Raw genomic sequence first — 17728 nt, 5'->3', positions numbered from 1 at the left:
GGGATCGTAATAAATTTTTCCACTTTGTAATATCTTTTTCCCTTTTTGTGTGCTTTATTTTTTCTGTACCATTTCTTTTTTTTCTTTCTCTCTATTATAGAGAGAAAAAAAGAAAAAAAGAAAATAAATACAAGTGTTGCATTCTTATTGGAAGGACCACAAATACTGGGATCATAATAAATTTTTCCAATTTGTGCTATCTTTTTCCCTTTTTTGTGTTCTTTATTTTTTCTGTACCATTTCTTTTTTTCTTTCTATCTCTCTATTGGAGAGAGAAAAAAAGAAAAAGAAAAAATAAATACAAGTGTTGCATTCTTATTGGAAGGACCAGAAATACGGGGATCATAATAAATTTTTCCACTTTGTGCTATCTTTTCCCCTTTTTGTGTGCTGTATTTTTTCTGTACCATTTTTTTTTCTTTCTTTCTCTCTATTGGAGAGAGAAAAAAAGAAAAAAAAATAAATACAAGTGTTGCATTCTTATTGGAAGGACCACAAATACGGGGATCATAATAAATTTTTCCACTTTGTGCTATCTTTTCCCCTTTTTGTGTGCTTTATTTTTTCTGTACCATTTCTTTTTTTTCTTTTTCTCTCTATTGGAGAGAGAAAAAAAGAAAAAAAAATAAATAAATACAAGTGTTGCATTCTTATTGGAAGGACCACAAATACGAGGATCATAATAAATTTTTCCACTTTGTGCTATCTATTCCCCTTTTTGTGTGCTTTATTTTTTCTGTACCATTTTTTTTTCTTTCTCTCTGTATTGGAGAGAGAAAAAAAGAAAAAAAAAATACAAGTGTTGCATTCTTATTGGAAGGTCCACAAATACGGGGATCATAATAAATTTTTCCACTTTGTGCTATCTTTTTCCCTTCTTGTGTGCTTTATACGAGGATCATAATAATTTTAATAAATTTTTCCAAATTTCCACTTTGTGCTATCTTTTCCCCTTTTCTGTACTTTATTTTTTCTGTACCATTTCTTTTTTTTTCTTTCTCTCTATGGGAGAGAGAAAAATAAAGAAAAAAAAGAAAAAGAAAAATTAAATACAAATGTTGCATTCTTATTTTAAGCACCACTAATACGGGGATCGTAATAAATTTTTCCACTTTGTAATATCTTTTTCCCTTTTTGTGTGCTTTATTTTTTCTGTACCATTTCTTTTTTTTCTTTCTCTCTATTATAGAGAGAAAAAAAGAAAAAAAGAAAATAAATACAAGTGTTGCATTCTTATTGGAAGGACCACAAATACTGGGATCATAATAAATTTTTCCAATTTGTGCTATCTTTTTCCCTTTTTTGTGTTCTTTATTTTTTCTGTACCATTTCTTTTCCTTTGTTTTTCTTTCTATCTCTCTATTGGAGAGAGAAAAAAAGAAAAAGAAAAAATAAATACAAGTGTTGCATTCTTATTGGAAGGACCAGAAATACGGGGATCATAATAAATTTTTCCACTTTGTGCTATCTTTTCCCCTTTTTGTGTGCTGTATTTTTTCTGTACCATTTTTTTTTCTTTCTCTCTATTGGAGAGAGAAAAAAAGAAAAAAAAAATAAATACAAGTGTTGCATTCTTATTGGAAGGACCACAAATACGGGGATCATAATAAATTTTTCCACTTTGTGCTATCTTTTCCCCTTTTTGTGTGCTTTATTTTTTCTGTACCATTTCTTTTTTTTTTTCTCTCTCTATTGGAGAGAGAAAAAAAGAAAAATAAAAAAATAAATACAAGTGTTGCATTCTTATTGGAAGGACCACAAATACGAGGATCATAATAATTTTAATAAATTTTTCCAAATTTCCACTTTGTGCTATCTTTTCCCCTTTTCTGTACTTTATTTTTTCTGTACCATTTCTTTTTTTTTCTTTCTCTCTATGGGAGAGAGAAAAAAGAAAAAAAAAGAAAAAGAAAAATTAAATACAAATGTTGCATTCTTATTTTAAGCACCACTAATACGGGGATCGTAATAAATTTTTCCACTTTGTAATATCTTTTTCCCTTTTTGTGTGCTTTATTTTTTCTGTACCATTTCTTTTTTTTCTTTCTCTCTATTATAGAGAGAAAAAAAGAAAAAAAGAAAATAAATACAAGTGTTGCATTCTTATTGGAAGGACCACAAATACTGGGATCATAATAAATTTTTCCAATTTGTGCTATCTTTTTCCCTTTTTTGTGTTCTTTATTTTTTCTGTACCATTTCTTTTCCTTTGTTTTTCTTTCTATCTCTCTATTGGAGAGAGAAAAAAAGAAAAAGAAAAAATAAATACAAGTGTTGCATTCTTATTGGAAGGACCAGAAATACGGGGATAATAATAAATTTTTCCACTTTGTGCTATCTTTTCCCCTTTTTGTGTGCTGTATTTTTTCTGTACCATTTTTTTTTCTTTCTCTCTATTGGAGAGAGAAAAAAGAAAAAAAAATAAATACAAGTGTTGCATTCTTATTGGAAGGACCACAAATACGGGGATCATAATAAATTTTTCCACTTTGTGCTATCTTTTCCCCTTTTTGTGTGCTTTATTTTTTCTGTACCATTTCTTTTTTTTTCTTTTTCTCTCTATTGGAGAGAGAAAAAAGAAAAAAATAAATAAATACAAGTGTTGCATTCTTATTGGAAGGACCACAAATACGAGGATCATAATAATTTTAATAAATTTTTCCAAATTTCCACTTTGTGTCCCCTTTTTGTGTACTTTATTTTTTCTGTACCATTTCTTTTTTTTTATTTCTCTCTCTATGGGAGAGAGAAAAAAAGAAAAAAAAGAAAAAGAAAAATTAAATACAAATGTTGCATTCTTATTTTAAGCACCACTAATACGGGGATCGTAATAAATTTTTCCACTTTGTAATATCTTTTTCCCTTTTTGTGTGCTTTATTTTTTCTGTACCATTTCTTTTTTTTCTTTCTCTCTATTATAGAGAGAAAAAAAGAAAAAAAGAAAATAAATACAAGTGTTGCATTCTTATTGGAAGGACCACAAATACTGGGATCATAATAAATTTTTCCAATTTGTGCTATCTTTTTCCCTTTTTTGTGTTCTTTATTTTTTCTGTACCATTTCTTTTCCTTTGTTTTTCTTTCTATCTCTCTATTGGAGAGAGAAAAAAAGAAAAAGAAAAAATAAATACAAGTGTTGCATTCTTATTGGAAGGACCACAAATACGGGGATCATAATAAATTTTTCCACTTTGTGCTATCTTTTCCCCTTTTTGTGTGCTTTATTTTTTCTGTACCATTTCTTTTTTTTTCTTTCTCTCTCTATGGAGAGAGAAAAAAATAAAAAAATAAAAAAAAAATACAAGTGTTGCATTCTTATGGGAAGGACCACAAATACGAGGATCATAATAATTTTAATAAATTTTTCCAAATTTCCACTTTGTGCTATCTTTTCCCCTTTTCTGTACTTTATTTTTTCTGTACCATTTCTTTTTTTTTCTTTCTCTCTATGGGAGAGAGAAAAAAGAAAAAAAAGAAAAAGAAAAATTAAATACAAATGTTGCATTCTTATTTTAAGCACCACTAATACGGGGATCGTAATAAATTTTTCCACTTTGTAATATCTTTTTCCCTTTTTGTGTGCTTTATTTTTTCTGTACCATTTCTTTTTTTTCTTTCTCTCTATTATAGAGAGAAAAAAAGAAAAAAAGAAAAAAAATACAAGTGTTGCATTCTTATTGGAAGGACCACAAATACTGGGATCATAATAAATTTTTCCAATTTGTGCTATCTTTTTCCCTTTTTTGTGTTCTTTATTTTTTCTGTACCATTTCTTTTCCTTTGTTTTTCTTTCTATCTCTCTATTGGAGAGAGAAAAAAAGAAAAAGAAAAAATAAATACAAGTGTTGCATTCTTATTGGAAGGACCAGAAAGACGGGGATCATAATAAATTTTTCCACTTTGTGCTATCTTTTCCCCTTTTTGTGTGCTGTATTTTTTCTGTACCATTTTTTTTCTTTCTCTCTATTGGAGAGAGAAACAAGTAACAAGTGTTGCATTCTTATTGGAAGGACCACAAATACGGGGATCATAATAAATTTTTCCACTTTGTGCTATCTTTTCCCCTTTTTGTGTGCTTTATTTTTTCTGTACCATTTCTTTTTTTTTCTTTTTCTCTCTATTGGAGAGAGAAAAAAAGAAAAATAAAAAAATAAATACAAGTGTTGCATTCTTATTGGAAGGACCACAAATACGAGGATCATAATAATTTTAATAAATTTTTCCAAATTTCCACTTTGTGCTATCTTTTCCCCTTTTCTGTACTTTATTTTTTCTGTACCATTTCTTTTTTTTTCTTTCTCTCTATGGGAGAGAGAAAAAAATGAAAAAAAAGAAAAAGAAAAATTAAATACAAATGTTGCATTCTTATTTTAAGCACCACTAATACGGGGATCGTAATAAATTTTTCCACTTTGTAATATCTTTTTCCCTTTTTGTGTGCTTTATTTTTTCTGTACCATTTCTTTTTTTTCTTTCTCTCTATTATATAGAGAAAAAAAGAAAAAAAGAAAAAAAATACAAGTGTTGCATTCTTATTGGAAGGACCACAAATACTTGGATCATAATAAATTTTTCCAATTTGTGCTATCTTTTTCCCTTTTTTGTGTTCTTTATTTTTTCTGTACCATTTCTTTTCCTTTGTTTTTCTTTCTATCTCTCTATTGGAGAGAGAAAAAAAAAAAAGAAAAAATAAATACAAGTGTTGCATTCTTATTGGAAGGACCACAAATACGGGGATCATAATAAATTTTTCCACTTTGTGCTATCTTTTCCCCTTTTTGTGTGCTTTATTTTTTCTGTACCATTTTTTTTTTCTCTCTATTGGAGAGAGAAAAAAGAAAAAAAATAAATACAAGTGTTGCATTCTTTTTGGAAGGACCACAAATACGGGGATTTTTTGTGCTATCTTTTCTTTCTCTTGTACCATTTCTTTTTTTTTTTTTTCTTTCTCTCTCTTGGAGAGATATAATAAATTTTTCCACTTTGTGCTATCTTTTACCCTTTTTGTGTGCTTTATTTTTTCTGTACCATTTCTTTTTTTTTTATTTATCTCTGTATTGGAGAGAGAAAAAAAAAAAAAAAAAAAATAAATACAAGTGTTGCATTCTTATTGGAAGGACCACAAATACGGGGATCATAATAAATTTTTCCACTTTGTGCTATCTTTTCCCCTTTTTGTGTGCTTTATTTTTTCTGTACCATTTCTTTTTTTTTCTTTTTCTCTCTATTGGAGAGAGAAAAAAAGAAAAATAAAAAAATAAATACAAGTGTTGCATTCTTATTGGAAGGACCACAAATACGAGGATCATAATAATTTTAATAAATTTTTCCAAATTTCCACTTTGTGCTATCTTTTCCCCTTTTCTGTACTTTATTTTTTCTGTACCATTTCTTTTTTTTTCTTTCTCTCTATGGGAGAGAGAAAAAAAGAAAAAAAAGAAAAAGAAAAATTAAATACAAATGTTGCATTCTTATTTTAAGCACCACTAATACGGGGATCGTAATAAATTTTTCCACTTTGTAATATCTTTTTCCCTTTTTGTGTGCTTTATTTTTTCTGTACCATTTCTTTTTTTTCTTTCTCTCTATTATAGAGAGAAAAAAAGAAAAAAAGAAAATAAATACAAGTGTTGCATTCTTATTGGAAGGACCACAAATACTTGGATCATAATAAATTTTTCCAATTTGTGCTATCTTTTTCCCTTTTTTGTGTTCTTTATTTTTTCTGTACCATTTCTTTTCTTTTTTTTCTTTCTCTCTCTATTGGAGAGAGAAAAAAAGAAAAAGAAAAAATAAATACAAGTGTTGCATTCTTATTGGAAGGACCAGAAATACGGGGATAATAATAAATTTTTCCACTTTGTGCTATCTTTTCCCCTTTTTGTGTGCTGTATTTTTTCTGTACCATTTTTTTTTCTTTCTCTCTATTGGAGAGAGAAACAAAGAAAAAAAAAATAAATACAAGTGTTGCATTCTTATTGGAAGGACCACAAATACGGGGATCATAATAAATTTTTCCACTTTGTGCTATCTTTTCCCCTTTTTGTGTGCTTTATTTTTTCTGTACCATTTCTTTTTTTTTCTTTTTCTCTCTATTGGAGAGAGAAAAAAGAAAAAAATAAATAAATACAAGTGTTGCATTCTTATTGGAAGGACCACAAATACGAGGATCATAATAATTTTAATAAATTTTTCCAAATTTCCACTTTGTGCTATCTTTTCCCCTTTTCTGTACTTTATTTTTTCTGTACCATTTCTATTTTTTTCTTTCTCTCTATGGGAGAGAGAAAAAAAAAAAAAAAAAGAAAAAGAAAAATTAAATACAAATGTTGCATTCTTATTTTAAGCACCACTAATACGGGGATCGTAATAAATTTTTCCACTTTGTAATATCTTTTTCCCTTTTTGTGTGCTTTATTTTTTCTGTACCATTTCTTTTTTTTCTTTCTCTCTATTATAGAGAGAAAAAAAGAAAAAAAGAAAATAAATACAAGTGTTGCATTCTTATTGGAAGGACCACAAATACTTGGATCATAATAAATTTTTCCAATTTGTGCTATCTTTTTCCCTTTTTTGTGTTCTTTATTTTTTCTGTACCATTTCTTTTCCTTTGTTTTTCTTTCTATCTCTCTATTGGAGAGAGAAAAAAAGAAAAAGAAAAAATAAATACAAGTGTTGCATTCTTATTGGAAGGACCAGAAATACGGGGATAATAATAAATTTTTCCACTTTGTGCTATCTTTTCTTTTTGTGTGCTGTATTTTTTCTGTACCATTTTTTTTTCTTTCTCTCTATTGGAGAGAGAAACAAAGAAAAAAAAAATAAATACAAGTGTTGCATTCTTATTGGAAGGACCACAAATACGGGGATCATAATAAATTTTTCCACTTTGTGCTATCTTTTCCCCTTTTTGTGTGCTTTATTTTTTCTGTACCATTTCTTTTTTTTTCTTTTTCTCTCTATTGGAGAGAGAAAAAAGAAAAAAAAAAATAAATACAAGTGTTGCATTCTTATTGGAAGGACCACAAATACGAGGATCATAATAATTTTAATAAATTTTTCCAAATTTCCACTTTGTGCTATCTTTTCCCCTTTTCTGTACTTTATTTTTTCTGTACCATTTCTTTTTTTTTCTTTCTCTCTATGGGAGAGAGAAAAAAAGAAAAAAAAGAAAAAGAAAAATTAAATACAAATGTTGCATTCTTATTTTAAGCACCACTAATACGGGGATCGTAATAAATTTTTCCACTTTGTAATATCTTTTTCCCTTTTTGTGTGCTTTATTTTTTCTGTACCATTTCTTTTTTTTCTTTCTCTCTATTATAGAGAGAAAAAAAGAAAAAAAGAAAATAAATACAAGTGTTGCATTCTTATTGGAAGGACCACAAATACTTGGATCATAATAAATTTTTCCAATTTGTGCTATCTTTTTCCCTTTTTTGTGTTCTTTATTTTTTCTGTACCATTTCTTTTCCTTTGTTTTTCTTTCTATCTCTCTATTGGAGAGAGAAAAAAGAAAAAGAAAAAATAAATACAAGTGTTGCATTCTTATTGGAAGGACCAGAAATACGGGGATAATAATAAATTTTTCCACTTTGTGCTATCTTTTCCCCTTTTTGTGTGCTGTATTTTTTCTGTACCATTTTTTTTTCTTTCTCTCTCTATTGGAGAGAGAAACAAAGAAAAAAAAAATAAATACAAGTGTTGCATTCTTATTGGAAGGACCACAAATACGGGGATCATAATAAATTTTTCCACTTTGTGCTATCTTTTCCCCTTTTTGTGTGCTTTATTTTTTCTGTACCATTTCTTTTTTTTTCTTACTCTCTCTATTGCAGAAAGAAAAAAAGAAAAAAAAAATAAATACAAGTGTTGCATTCTTATTGGAAGGACCACAAATACGAGGATCATAATAATTTTAATAAATTTTTCCAAATTTCCACTTTGTGCTATCTTTTCCCCTTTTCTGTACTTTATTTTTTCTGTACCATTTCTTTTTTTTTCTTTCTCTCTATGGGAGAGAGAAAAAAAGAAAAAAAAGAAAAAGAAAAATTAAATACAAATGTTGCATTCTTATTTTAAGCACCACTAATACGGGGATCGTAATAAATTTTTCCACTTTGTAATATCTTTTTCCCTTTTTGTGTGCTTTATTTTTCTGTACCATTTCTTTTTTTTCTTTCTCTCTATTATAGAGAGAAAAAAAGAAAAAAAGAAAATAAATACAAGTGTTGCATTCTTATTGGAAGGACCACAAATACTGGGATCATAATAAATTTTTCCAATTTGTGCTATCTTTTTCCCTTTTTTGTGTTCTTTATTTTTTCTGTACCATTTCTTTTCCTTTGTTTTTCTTTCTATCTCTCTATTGGAGAGAGAAAAAAAAAAGAAAAAAAAATAAATACAAGTGTTGCATTCTTATTGGAAGGACCAGAAATACGGGGATCATAATAAATTTTTCCACTTTGTGCTATCTTTTCCCCTTTTTGTGTGCTGTATTTTTTGTGTACCATTTTTTTTTTCTTTCTCTCTATTGGAGAGAGAAAAAATGAAAAAAAAAATAAATACAAGTGTTGCATTCTTATTGGAAGGACCACAAATACGAGGATCATAATAATTTTAATAAATTTTTCCACTTTGTGCTATCTTTTCCCCTTTTTGTGTGCTTTATTTTTTCTGTACCATTTCTTTTTTTTTCTTTTTCTCTCTATTGGAGAGAGAAAAAAGAAAAAAATAAATAAATACAAGTGTTGCATTCTTATTGGAAGGACCACAAATACGAGGATCATAATAATTTTAATAAATTTTTCCAAATTTCCACTTTGTGCTATCTTTTCCCCTTTTCTGTACTTTATTTTTTCTGTACCATTTCTTTTTTTTTCTTTCTCTCTCTATGGGAGAGAGAAAAAAAGAAAAAAAAGAAAAAGAAAAATTAAATACAAATGTTGCATTCTTATTTGAAGCACCACTAATACGGGGATCGTAATAAATTTTTCCACTTTGTAATATCTTTTTCCCTTTTTGTGTGCTTTATTTTTTCTGTACCATTTCTTTTTTTTTTCTTTCTCTCTATTATAGAGAGAAAAAAAGAAAAAAGAAAATAAATACAAGTGTTGCATTCTTATTGGAAGGACCACAAATACGAGGATCATAATAAATTTTTCCACTTTGTGCTATATTTTCCACTTTTTTTGTGTTTTTATTTTTTCGGTACCATTTCTTTTCTTTTCTTTTCTTTTCTTTCTATCTCTCTATTGGAGAGAGAAAAAAATAAAAAAATAAAAAAAAAATAAATACAAGTGTTGCATTCTTATTGGAAGGACCACAAATACGGGGATCATAATAAATTTTTCCACTTTGTGCTATCTTTTCCCCTTTTTGTGTGCTTTATTTTTTCTGTACCATTTCTTTTTTTTTTCTTTCTCTCTATATTGGAGAGAAAAAAAAGAAAAAAAAAATACAAGTGTTGCATTCTTATTGGAATGTCCACAAATATGGGGATCATAATAAATTTTTCCACATTGTGCTATCTTTTCCCCTTTTGTGTGCTTTATTTTTTCTGTACCATTTCTTTTCTTTTCTTTTTCTTTCTCTCTCTATTGGAGAGAAAAAAAAAAGAAATACAAGTGTTGCATTCTTATTGGAAGGACCACAAATACGGGGATCATAATAAATTTTTCCACTTTGTGCTATCTTTTCCCCTTCTTGTGTGCTTTATTTTTTCTGTACCATTTCTTTTTTTCTTTCTCTCTCTATTGGAGAGAAAAAAAAATCAAAAAAAATAAATACAAGTGTTGCATTCTTATTGGAAGGACCACAAATACGAGGATCATAATAAATTTTTCCACTTTGTGCTATCTTTTCCCCTTTTTGTGTGCTTTATTTTTTCTGTACCATTTCTTTTTTTTTCTTTTTCTCTCTATTGGAGAGAGAAAAAAAGAAAAAAGAAATACAAGTGTTGCATTCTTATTGGAAGGACCACAAATACGGGGATCATAATAAATTTTTCCACCTTGTGCTATCTTTCCCCCTTCTTGTGTGCTTTATTTTTTCTGTACCATTTCTTTTTTTCTTTCTCTCTCTATTGGAGAGAGAAAAAAATCAGAAAAAATAAATACAAGTGTTGCATTCTTATTGGAAGGACCACAAATACGGTGATCATAATAAATTTTTCCACTTTGTGCTATCTTTTCCCCTTTTTGTGTGCTTTATTTTTTCTGTACCATTTCTTTTTTTTCTTTTTCTCTCTATTGGAGAGAGAGAAAAATAAAAATAAAAAAATAAATACAAGTGTTGCATTCTTATTGGAAGGACCACAAATACGGGGATCATAATAAATTTTTCCACTTTGTGCTATTTTTTCCCCTTTTGTGTGTTTTTATTTTTTCTTTACCATTTCTTTTCTTTTCTTTTCTTTCTCTCTCTCTCTATTGGAGAGAAAAATAAAATAAAAAGAAGAGTGAGTGCCAAGGTTATGCGATTACTTGGCCATTATTTGAGAGGCATTTTCTGCAAAAGTACTTCCCTGAAGAAGACAGGGAAATGAAGAAGAGTGAGTTTGAAGACCTCCGGCAGGGAGGCATGACTGTGGATGAATATCTCAGCAAGTTCAACCGCTTGGCAAAATATTCTTGTTATGGTAGAGCTCCCCTCACTCCAGAAGACAAGGCCTTTCGATTCAGGAAGGGTCTGAATGATATGATAGCAGACAAACTTGCGGGTCATTGCACCAAAAATTTTGTGGAGTTGATCGAGCAGTGCCAGAATATTCAGGAGCACTATCGTACCAGGGGAAAGGAAGCAGCAGGAAAGAGCTTCAGTGGGAGGACTACGCCCTGGAAGAGTAAGAGCAAGGGTTTGCAAGCACAGCAGAACACCAAGTTTAAGAAGAGTCCCTTTGTGAAGAATGGAAGCGGAATGTTTAGTGCAGGGAAGATTCCCACTTGTGCCAAGTGTGGCAAGATGCATACAGGTGTTTGTCGACTGGGGCAGAATGTTTGCTTCAGTTGTGGTCAGGCAGGTCATTATTCCAGAGAGTGCCCCAAGAAGACGGGGCAAGTTGCAGCCATTCAGGCATCCCTATTCAGTCCGTGCTTACTCAGAGAGCCATAGAGGAGCCTATGGCGCCCACTAGTGCCAGGGTATATGCAGTGACACAGCAGGAGGCAGAGAGGTCTCCAAACCTTATCAGAGGTACTATTCTTATCAGAGGATATGCTTTTGATGCCATGTTTGATTCTGGAGCTATATGGTTGCTAATGATTTGATTTGTGAGTTCACGCCTTGGTAGTGAAGACTGCCATGGAGACATTGTTTCTACACATTGAAGTGCAAAGAAGTTATATATGGTATGGATTTGGCTTGGTCACATTATGGTGTGATGCTAGATTGTTGTAGCAGAAGGGTTTTCTTTGCTGCAAAAGGAGAAAAACCGGACAGTTTGTACTTGACGGCACAAAAATTAAATAAGGCTCTAAATGAGGGAGATGCAGGATACATTATCCTGGGAGGACTCGTAGGAGACTCCAAAGAACCTACTGCTAATATTCCGGTTGTATGCGAGTTTGAAGATGTATTTCCGGAAGAAATTCCTCATTTTCCACCTGAGAGGGAGATTGAATTCTCAATTGACTTAGTACCTGGTGTGGGGCCTATCTCATTGGCTCCATACCGGATGTCACCAGTGGAGCTAGCTGAGCTGAAGAAGCAGTTAGAAGAATTATCCCGCAAGAACTTTATCAGACCGAGTGTATCTCCTTGGGGTGCACCAGTCATCTTCGTGAAAAAGAAGGATGGGACTATGAGGTTGTGCACTGATTATCGACAGTTAAACAAGGTAACAGTAAAGAACAAGTATCCTCTACCACGCATTGATGATCTGTTGGATCAGCTCAGGGGTGCTTCAGTGTTCTCAAAGATTGATCTTCGTTCCGGATATCACCAGATTCGGGTAAAAGCAGAGGATATTCCGAAGACGGCTTTCCGATCTAGATATGGGCACTATGAGTATCTAGTGATCCCATTTGGGCTTACTAATGCCCCGGCCGTGTTCATGAGTTATATGAACCGAATTTTCAAACCACATTTAGATCAGTTTGTTGTAGTATTCATTGATGATATTCTGATCTACTCCAAAAGTAAGGAAGAACATGCAGAGCATTTGAAGATAGTTCTACAGATTTTAAGGGAGCATCAGTTATATGCCAAACCATCCAAGTGTGAGTTTTGGTTACATGAGATCCAGTTTCTTGGACACGTCATATCATCTACAGGAGTGGCTGTTGATCCGAGTAAAATTGAAGCTGTGCTGGATTGGGAGAGACCCAAGAGTGTTACTGAGATCCGAAGTTTTCTGGGTTTAGCAGGATACTACAGGCGGTTTATTAATGGATTCTCCAGAATTGCCTTGCCATTGACTAGGTTGACCCGAAAAGGGGTGCCATTTGCATGGACCCTTGGGTGTGATGTGAGTTTTCAAGAATTGAAAGATAAGTTGACTACCGCACCGGTTCTGATTCTTCCTGATCCGGAGAAGAGATTTGAGATCTATTGTGATGCATCCAAGTATGGATTAGGGTGTGTGTTGATGCAGGAGCGAAAGGTAGTGGCCTATGCTTCTAGACAGTTGAGACCACATGAAGAGAATTACCCTACTCATGATCTTGAGTTAGCGGCCGTGGTTTTTGCATTGAAAATATGGAGACACTTCTTGTATGGTGCTACCTTCACAGTTTTTAGTGATCACAAAAGCTTGAAGTATCTATTCGATCAAAAGGAGCTTAATATGAGACAAAGGAGATGGATGGAATTCCTGAAGGATTATGAGTTTGACCTTCAGTATCACCCTGGAAAGGCGAATGTAGTGGCTGATGCCTTGAGCAGAAAGACCACGGGTGTGGCTAGCATGATGATTGCAGAGTATGATTTGATTGAGGAGTTCAGGGATTTGCGAATTTCTGTGACACCATTTGAGACTTCATATTTCATGACTACGGTCGAAGTCCGAAATTCGTTAATGGAAAAAGTTAAAGCGGCCCAAGTGCTTGATGAAGGGATCCAAATGATGAAAGAGCAAGATTTTGTGTTCACCGATGCTTCTCATGTGAAATACTACAAAGATCGGTTAATTGTCCCGAAGGGACCAATGGTAGAAGAAGTGTTAACAGAGGGTCATATGGGTAAGTACACCATCCACCCAGGTGCAACTAAGATGTACCAAGATTTGAAACAGAATTTTTGGTGGTCTGGGATGAAGAAAGACATAGCCCAGTTTGTGAATAAGTGCCTTATTTGTCAGAAGGTAAAAATTGAGCATCAGAAGCCTTCTGGTTTGCTACAACCATTAGATATTCCGGAGTGGAAGTGGATGAGTATATCCATGGACTTTGTTGTTGGATTACCAAGAAGCCAGGCTGGATTTGATTCCATATGGGTTGTGGTTGATAGGTTGACTAAATCCGCCCATTTCATTCCAGTCAAGACGACCTTTTCCACAGAGCAGCTAGCCAAACTATATGTTAGAGAGATTGTGAAGCTTCATGGCATTCCCGAAAGCATAGTTAGCGATCGGGATCCGAAGTTTACTTCACGCTTTTGGGAAGCGTTACATGAGGCCTTTGGTACTCAATTGAGATTGAGTACTGCTTATCACCCGCAGACAGATGGTCAGACAGAGAGGACCATTCAGACACTGGAGGACATGCTGAGAGCGTGTGTGCTTGAGCAGGGTAATACTTGGGACAAGTACCTGCCACTGGTTGAGTTCTCCTACAACAACAGTTATCATGCCAGTCTGGGCATGGCTCCTTATGAGGCCTTGTATGGCCGTAGGTGTAGAGCACCTACTTGTTGGACGGAGATCGGAGAAAGACAGTTATTGGGGCCAGACTTGGTCCAAGAGACTACGAAGCAGATTGAGATGATCAGAGATAGGCTGAAGAAAGCCCAGAGCCGTCAGAAGAGTTACTATGATGCCAAGCACAGACCCCTTGAGTTTTCTGAAGGGGATCATGTATTCATCCGACTATCACCTACTACAGGTGTTGGGCGTGCCTTGGGAGTGAGGAAGTTGAGTCCACGGTTCATTGGGCCCTACCAGATAATAAAGAGGGTCGGACCGGTGGCGTATCAACTTGCTCTACCTCCCAACTTGTCGAATTTACATGACGTTTTCCATGTGAGTCAACTCCGCAGATATATATCTGATGATTCACACATTGTACAGTATGATGACATAGAGGTTAAGAAGGACCTGAAGTTCGTTGTTGGACCTTCTAAGGTTCTTGCTCGAGATGAGAAACAGCTTCGAAATAGAGTTATTCCCATGATCAAGATCCAATGGGAAGGATTGACACAAGAGGATGCCACATGGGAGCGGGAGGATGATATTCTCCGGCAATATCCCGATTTTGATATCAGGTATGACCTGATTTTGAGGACAAAATCTTTTAAAAGGTGTGGTGAATATAATAACCCTAATTATATGACTTTTAAATTAGAGGGTTATAATGAGGACCTTATAGTCATAAATGGAATGAGCATAAAATTATAAGAATTTTGATACCCATATTGAGGTATTATGCACAGATGAATTTTTATTTGTTAAATTTGACTGCTGACGTAATAACAGTTAGTAGAATAGCTCCAAGTTAGCAAATTATAGTTAGAGAGCTAATCTAATGATATAAACATCATGAATGAGGTTAGGATATGATTTGGTGAAGATTGATACCCATATTGGGGTATTTTTGAAAAGTCACTTCTGCCGGGTATTTTGTACTGCTGTAGCAGCATCCGGTAGAATCCCGGAACAGGAAAAAGATAAAAAAATAGAAATAAAGACCAATATATGCCTAACAAGTCATAATTAGACCAAAAATGTTAAAGTTAAGAAGATTATGAAATCCGGGTACAGTTAAGAACACCGGTAAAGACTACAGTGCAATTAAACAACTGTTAGTGGATCTGTGACCTACTAATCAAATTTTTAAGTTATGAACATGATAATTAGACAAAATTAATGTTAAGTACTTAAAGTTAGGGTCTTGAGAGTTTTCGGGTAAAAATTTGACGACGGATCAGTTAAAAATTACACCGGGTCTCACTAAAGGACGAATATCACTTAAGTGACATGGCACCCCTCATTAGGGCACCCTCCTCTCCTTCCCTTCCATTTATGATCAGCAGCCCCTTCACCTCCTTCTCTCTCTAAGTTTCAAATTTTGAAAACTCTCTCACTTCTCTCTAAGATTTCTTCACCTAAATCTCTCTAAACCACCAAACTTCCTTCACAAAGATTGTTCCCCTCACTCTCCTCTTCACAACCATACCATTTTCATGGTGTGAATCAAAAATTTCGTGTCCCTTATCATCCCAAACAGCCATGGTTTTGTGGAGAGCAAAGGCTATGGAGTTGTGTTCTTGAGCTCTCTTGAAGAATCACACTTGCTTGCTTGTTTCCTTTGATTTTTGGGTAAGTGTTCTTAAATTTTTTTCATGAAAAATATCATCTTTTCTTCTTATGTTCTTGAGCCTAACTCATGAGCATGTTCATGAAGGTGTGTGCTTGCCTAAAGGTGTGTTCTTGGTGGAAAAAGGTGGAGACTTGAGCTAAAGGAGAAACCTTGAAGATGTAAGCTCCCACTTGGGAAATATGAACCAAAAAGCCTCCCTTTTTCTTTGATGACAAAAAAATGTGATTAAGTTGTTAAGTGTGGAAAAATGATTAGAAAGATTAACTAGGTGGGTTAACTCTAAGTAAAACTCACTAATCATGATTAATAATGGCTAAAAATCCTAATTAATATAGCTAATCAAATCTGCCCCATAAAGTACATAAGGGTTTAGTTGTGTTAAAATTAAGGAGATGATGAATTAGGTGATTAATTAAGGGTAGAGATTAATTAACAAAAGTAATCAAGGATTTAACTCTAAAATTGGACTAAAGTAAGGTTTAGGTACACTAATTAAATAATTAGTAAAATTTAAGTATCATGACATAATGGGACTAAGGATATTTCATAATGTGACTTAATAATAGAAAAATCCAAGAATTAATGTGAATTAGGATTTATAATCAAAAGTAATTAAGGTTTGTTAAGTAAACACATTTAAGGCTAAGTAACCAGTTTTTAGGCAAAATTGGGGAGAGCATATCTTCCTCCACAGAGGTCATATAGGGATGTGCCTTATATCAAATTGAAGATTGAGATGTTATCTACGTGGTGTCAAAATTTGGTATCAATTGAAGATATATTCCATTCTGTATGTTCGTTTGAGTGAGGACTGCACAGGGAGGCATGTGCAGGGGCGCTGTACATGGCTGACACTTCCATGAATTTTTTCTCCCTCAATTATTACTCAAATTAGGCTCATAATATGTCTAATTAAAGATAAAGGTGTCTAGTTGTCTACATAAAAATTTTAGAGCAAATGATTTAGTATAATTTCCATAATCGCAGAAATGGTAAAGGATGTTTAGGGCCCTGTTCGGAGTTGGCAAACAGCTTTGTTTGTCCAACTTCAAATGGTGATAACCGGAGCTAGGAAACTTCAAATGAGGCATATGATACCTTTTTGGAAAGGTAATTGAGTCTAGATTAACATACTAAAAGATGAGAATTTTATAACAAGTGAGTCACGCCCAGTAACTAGAAAACAGAAGCATGTACAGTTATGGAAAAACCGTAAAAGTGATATTTAAGCTAAGTGGGCTTAGGGGAACCCTTAGTAACTTATAATAATCATAAATATGACTTGGATGAGTTGAAAATAATCTAAGTGAGCCTTGCATGTGATTCTAAGCTATGTAAGTAATTGAAGATTAAAGTGGCTTGTAATAATGCACTAAAATATGTAATAAGTAATAATTGGTCTAGGCTTGTAATGGGCATATTATTGGCATATGAGTATGAAAAGTGGAATCATTAAATGATTAAGTCGTGGATATGACTTGATTAATTAATATGTAATTAATGATGTGAATGGTTCCTACTCTAGGTGTGCCTAGAGAACCGTGCACTTGAGGATTTTGTTGGAGCATACGTATTATATTGGAGTGTGGGCTTGTGCTAAGCTCCCTAAGGTAAGCTCCTAGTTCTAGTTGACTCCTCTCTCTTGTGGCCCCACCATGATGGTGGGCATTATGGTTATATTGTATGAAAGTATATGGTATGATGTATATGTGCATTCATTCACATTCATATAGATGTTATATGATCTTGATGTTATGATGATGCACTGATGATATATGTTATGAGGATCCTGGCCAGTGATCATGGTATGTAGGCTGCCTATGACTTGACTCTGGGAGCTATTTCATACTGAGGTTGTGTTGACTGTCTATGGCTTGACCCTGGAAGTCACACATGTGTAACCGTCTATGGCTTTGACCCTGGGGTTACACAAGGATGATATGATGATGCTATGTTTATGCTGTATGTCTGTATTATATGCTTTATATCTGACTTGTTATGCAGGAAGTGGGCTCAGGGGTTAGAGGATCCTCTATGAACCTTGAGCTTACTGAGATGTTGTTATCTTACCCCGTTTGGGGACATCATTTCAGGTACCCAGAGTAGTGGTGATGCTTCTAGGGGCAAGGCCCCCGCATTGGAGTAGTTGATGATGCAGCTGATGATTTTATATTATGTTTAGATTTGATGTTGGCATGTAGACTTGTTAACATGCTTAATTATTTTATGGAGATTATTGTATGTATTTATTTAGG

General features: G+C 33.1%; 1 long non-coding RNA gene across 1 annotated transcript; it reads left to right on the top strand.

Annotated features, from left to right (window-relative positions):
* Positions 1–15218: 15218 nt before the first annotated feature.
* LOC133299951 (uncharacterized) lies at positions 15219–17721 on the top strand. The gene is made up of 4 exons (XR_009750008.1): positions 15219–15472; positions 15558–15631; positions 16999–17083; positions 17567–17721. It is a non-coding gene; the product is annotated as an uncharacterized LOC133299951 (long non-coding RNA).
* The last annotated feature ends 7 nt before the right edge of the window (positions 17722–17728 follow it).

This window comes from Gastrolobium bilobum, unplaced genomic scaffold (genome assembly GCF_033153095.1).
Source record: "Gastrolobium bilobum isolate Gb01-03AN ecotype WA unplaced genomic scaffold, APGP_CSIRO_Gbil_v1 utg101855, whole genome shotgun sequence".
Taxonomy (NCBI): Eukaryota; Viridiplantae; Streptophyta; class Magnoliopsida; order Fabales; family Fabaceae; genus Gastrolobium; species Gastrolobium bilobum.
The sequence above is the reverse complement of the archived record's forward strand: the minus strand, read 5'-3'. Positions and strand labels throughout refer to the sequence as shown.